Source organism: Cannabis sativa, chromosome 3, assembly GCF_029168945.1.
Source record: "Cannabis sativa cultivar Pink pepper isolate KNU-18-1 chromosome 3, ASM2916894v1, whole genome shotgun sequence".
Taxonomy (NCBI): domain Eukaryota; kingdom Viridiplantae; phylum Streptophyta; class Magnoliopsida; order Rosales; family Cannabaceae; genus Cannabis; species Cannabis sativa.
The window spans coordinates 5,871,373-5,877,427 of NC_083603.1; positions in this window are offsets into that span (position 1 = coordinate 5,871,373).

The window sequence follows — 6,055 nt, forward strand, 5'->3', positions numbered from 1 at the left end:
CAAGGAGTTGGGCATGGATGAGCCTCGTTCCACAAAGGTTCTTTACTTCTATGAATTAAATATGCTCTTTTGCAAGATGGCCCATATTAGGGATGGCTTCTACTGCCTCAAGGTGTAGAGTAAAAGGTACAATGTTCTCATAGTACCTAGAACCACCCTCCGGACATGAGGGAATATTGGTTCCTTACCTTCGTCTTTCCACTGCAAAAGGAACCCAACTCTGGCCCTGAAATTCCTGAGAGTTGGTAAGTTTTGTTTGCCATTTTTGTTTTTCTTTTGTCTTTAATTTAGTGCATCCTTCCTAACTCTTGCAATGATCCAATGTTAGGTCCGTGCGAACAAATAATGGAGTCCCATATGATTAGATTCTGTGCAGAGTTATATGTCAGCTACACCATGGACGATTTGGAGGTTGCTTGTCTAGTCACAATGGCCAAGCTAAGGAAGTTGGTATGATTGCAAATCACTAGTCCATCAAAATTCCAAAGTTCTATGGCATAGTTACAGAAATAGAGGAGATTTTCTAGGGGATCATCGAGATTATTGCCCAGGAATTTATGGAGGAAGTGGAGAAGGACAAGCTTCGTATGTAAAAGATGAGGAGGATCGAGAGATCCTTGGAGAGGACGTGGGGATCGATATCCATTTTTGAGTGATGTTTCCTAATGGTGGAACTCTGGGAGCCAGAACTTCAAGAGAAGGTAAAAATCCCTTCTATGTAATAAACATTCAGTTTCTGGAGGATTTTTTGTATATAAAACAAGATGGGTTTGGCCCATATTTTGTAAGTTTCAGTCCTTCACATTATCCTATCCAGAGACACTTGCTTTGGGTGGATGAAATTCTAGAAATCCGCACACGTTTCATCACTCCTTCCCAGAAAATTAGGGTAGACCGATTTACACATCCATTATCTGAGGTTCTTCCAATATGATAACTTTTTAGGGCGCAAAGATATAACTAACTTTGCCTTAGAAAACTTGGACTACTCCGGTTCCAATTTTGAGGCTTGATCCCAGATCTTGCTTTCTATTTGTCTTTACTTTATAATTATTATCATGTTGGTCTAACTCTTCCTCTTTTGTAGTGACGAATACAATAATGAAGGAGGTCCTTGACCTTTGTGTACCTATTGCCGCCTAGATTAACACTTTGAAGGAAGAAAAAGGCCCTGCAACTAAGGGAGCCAAAAGGCAAGGCTTTTAGATCCCAACCCTAAAGAGTGGAGAGAGTCTGGAGGTGCTAGATCTTCCAAAATTACCGAGAAGCTTTCGAAGCCAAGCGCTGTGGTTTCAACTATTTTGATTTAACAAGTTGCTCCATCAGGGGAGCGTCAGGTTACTCCTACAGTTGCTGCAGAAGAGGCCATAACTCTTTGCGAAGAGGAGGATGAAGATTGAACCATTAAGGAGTCTTTCATCTGGAAGAGAAAGTTTGATGCACTCGAGAAAGCGAACATGAAGGCAAAATTTGCTGCTTTGGCGGTCAAGAGGAGGAAAGAACAAAAGGAACAAAAGGAGAAACCGCCAGCTGAGTCTTCCGCTAGTAACCCAGGCAGATTCTTTGGTGAAGTTTTTAAAGATAGTGGCGTGATTCTTCGACTTCCCACCAAAGCTAAATTGATCAAAGAAGGAGGTGAAGTTGTAGTAGATCAGAAAACAAAGTTAGTGGCCCAAATCTAGGACGAAGGTCGTAATGCTCGCGATCTATTGTCTTGCCATCTTGCCAAAGCTAGGAACAAAGAGCTCAAAACCTATCACTACTTCTAAAGCATCCGAAACAGATTATTGATGTTCCTGCTGCTACTACAAAACTCACTCCAACTCTAGGGAGTGCCATGGGCGCCTTTGCCGCAGATCTTATGTACCAATTCAGAAGCACCTTAGCAGAGGTACAACCCAAGAGATATGCAACTTCTTTCAGTGAGGATCTAGTTTTCCTCACATGATCTCTTTGCCACCAAATATCAGCGGTAAGTACTAAACTTCTCTTTTTAATGAGGTATGTTATAATTTTTCATTCATTTTTTTGACTTTAATTATTTGTTGAAATAGGATGTCCTATTAGCTCACAGAGCCACAGACGCTGTTGCTAGGATGACCCTTGAATTTGAGACTATCCAGATGGAGGATAATGCAACTATTAGTCAAAGGGAGCAGTCCTTGCGAAGTGCAATTCTATTAAAGAGGAGCAAGACACAACCAAAATGACCTTAATGTTGAGCTAGAAAAGTCTCTGACTTCTCGTACTAAGATCATGAAGATGGAGAATACCAACCAGAAGCAACAGATCAATGACTTGAAGATTAAGCATGCAAAGATGAATGGCCAAGTGCTTGCCCTTTAGGGAGCCCTTTGCTAGGCAGACACAGATTTAAGCAAGAGGCAGTAAGATATCAAATTTAAGACCAACCAAATAAAGTCTTAGAGGAAGATGTCCAAGCTGCTATTAACGAAAGGGATAGAGCTTATTCGACTGAGCAAGTGCTCCTTACTTAAAACAAGCAACTTAAAGTAGATCTCAAGGATGCCAAGGATGAAGCACATCAAGCCATGGACAAATTAGGAGACACAGAGCTGGGGTTAGAATTAGCCTTTGAAACTTTTTTCTTTCTTTTTTGGCAAGCAGAAAAGAACACGATCCTTGGGATATATGGTAAAGAGGCAGAATATATGAGAGACAAGTTCGGGAAGCGAGAATAAAAGGAACTTGCGGAGGAAGCTGCCTGAGCCAAATGTGAAGCTGAAGCTGCTGTTGTAGCTGCACAAGCCCTTCTGGACCCTAATGCTGACATCAATGCCCAAGTCGATCTTGATGCTTAGCCCTTAGCTTTATTTCCTATTTTTCTTTATTTTTGGGGACCTAGGTTCCCCTTTTGGGTTTACAAAGACAATGATTTAGCCCAAGGAGGCTTTTAAAATATTATAATATTGACTATCTTTTGGTGGGTTCCTGAGGACCATATATATACCACTTTTCATTTCTTAGATATGATTTCATGTTTCTATTTCAATCTTATACATAGTTCCTTTTCTAAGATTTTTGTTAAATTATTTACTTGCGAACTCCCCGAGGCTCCGATTCCAATGGCCCGAGCCCTCAGACTTAGATGTGCACACATTTTATCCATCATCAAGTTTAGAATAGAAATTTTTACAAAGTTAATTTACTTCTGATTCCCTGAAGTTTTGGTTTCGATGGTTTGGACCTCTTGGTCTTTAATTTTTACTTTTTCTTTTAAATTTTCTGACTATAAAAATTTAGGGGATGTTTAGATTATTCTTGCATTAGCGTGTTTACTGACTATTTGCGTTTGGTAAATTTAGTTTTTAGTAAGGTGCAAGTTTTTAATGAGTATGTTATTGTACTTAATGACATTTTTCATGTTTGGAAGTCCTTATCTAGTATTTTTATTTCTCATTATAAACGAGTTAATAATGCTCTAACACATTCTTTAGCTGAATTGGCTCTCTCAATAGAGGATTCTCAAGTTTGGTAGTCGGGTCTCCTGCCTAATTTACTTTAGTTTATCATACTTGTTGATCGTTTGATCTCTTTGACTCTTTGCCTTTTTAATGAAACTTATTTTTTTTTTTTTTTTAAAAAAAGCTGTTTTCAATTTTTAAAAACTGTTAATACAATTGTGCTCTTGCAAAAGATGCAAATTAATCTTTAAAGAACATAATTATTAAATTTTTATTGAAACTATATGAAAAAAGTTATTTAAATGTACATAAAATTTTAATAAAAAAAAGTCATTAATTAGTGGTGAATGGATAAATAAAAAAGTTGACATTTATTAAATTTAGTTCAGACTATATTATTTTATGTTAAATTTAACCAAACTTTTAACATGTGCTAAATTTGACACACCTTTTTACACTACAATTGAAGCTTCATTTTTCAAAATGTTCTAAAATATAACAAAACATGTACAAGTGCGGTTTGTTCAGACTCTCTTTTTTGCTTTGGCGATCAGTACTTGAAAGGTGTATGCTAATGGAGTTTGGTTAGACAACAACAATTTTTATTTTATTAATTTGTTTAATTGCATTTTGAAGTATTATAATCTTATTCTAATAGAATGACTATTTTTTTTTTATCATTTTGGTAGAATTGAAATGGAAAGAATAACGTCCATTCTAATGTAAGATGATAAAAATTTTAATAGTCTTTTTATCATCTTTATGCATTTTAAATTTGATTGTATTCTATTTCTATTCTCATTCTCATTCTTATGTTTTTGTTCACTACGAAAAATCTTACTTTTAGTTGTACAAATGTTGTGATTAAAAGATATGTGGCTAAATTTATTAGTCACAAAAGGCACAATTCATTGTGAGTAAATATATTTTTAATCACAATACTTATTGTTACTCAAACTAAATTAATAATAAATTGTATCTAAATATTATATTTCAGTCACAAAATTATTATGTGATTAAAAATTTATCACTAAAATAATTTTTTAGTGATTCGAAAAAAATAGATCATCATTTTGTTAAAAACAATTATTTAAGAAGTGAAAAAAAACTTTAGCATGCACTACGTATATATTATATATTGTTGAGAATCATGAGGTTCCATCTCAAAATTAATTAGTAATGAGTAGAGTAGCCCATGTTCTTATAGATGATGACTATTTTTTGCTCATCAATCTTGAACCGTATCAGAGGATCAGTTGCCCGTAAGGGATATGCTCCTGATAACATGTCGGGAACTATGAGGTTTCATCTCAAAATCAATTAGTAATAAGTGGAGTAACTCATGTTTTTATATATGGTTCAATTCTTTACTATTTATTCTATGTAAGACAATGTCCACAAATAATATATCCGATTGTATATATATATATATCACATGGAAGGAGAAAGACTATATAACAATTATATACCATTATAATATTATTCTTGTTGTATACGTACAAATAGATTAAAGAATCAAAAACAATATTAGAAGAATATATATTATCATCACAAGATTTGAGACAAAATAAAAAGGAATTTAATGACCTCACCTAACAAAATTAAGTGTGATAGTGTCGGACTTGTATTCTGATCATATTACTGAAAATGACAACATCTTAATATTTCATGAATATCTATTCAAATAGATTGAAAATGACAACTCAAAAATTCATATACATATATGAGTCATAATCATAAATAATAAATAATATTACAGTACTGTATACTGGACCATATAATGTAGCATGTAAGAATACAATGCAACATTATATTAGAGTCAACTGTAAACGACAAATGAAAGTTAATTATAAGTGATGGGCAAAGCTATAGCTATAATAATACTACATCCCCACCTTAATTTGTCTCACCTAAACTACTTTATTACTTTTATCATTATTATTGTATTTTTTATCATTATTATGGGATATGGTAACTCTATTTGTTTGTCATGATACATAATACCAAATGAGAAATATAAGAGTAGTGGAAGAATAATATTATCATGATGATATATTCTCGATCAATCTCTAATTAATAATTATATTCTTAATTAGGGTTTTATCTTTTTCTCTCTTCTTGTTTTGGCCGGAAGTCACCGTTGTTGCTCGGAAGGATTAGGGTTTTATGTTGTTGGCGTTGAAAGGATCATTCGATTTTGGGGTCCAAAGGAGTCCATCATAACAAATTACTAGGAGTGTTCAAGACACAATTTAATTCGCAAAGTGTGAATATATTCACTAATTAATGCGTATTAAATTAATAAATGTTAGAATTTGTACATGTGTGGCATGGGATGCACTTTTGATGTTGAAAGCAACAAATTCAATCACAGTACTTTATGTGTTAATGGTCATTTTTCTTTCTTATTTATTGCAATAAACATTGTTATATATACCCATTTCTCAAGCAGTAAAGTAATTGAGGATATCTAAATATATGACACATGTACAATGAGTATAATAAAGTAAATTGGTTAACACAAAAACTGAGATATAATGAACTCCTCAATATATGAAGTTCCTGCACAATCTTCTCTAGGTAAACTGACATATGCAACGTTAAGTGCGAGATGATTAAACACACTCACA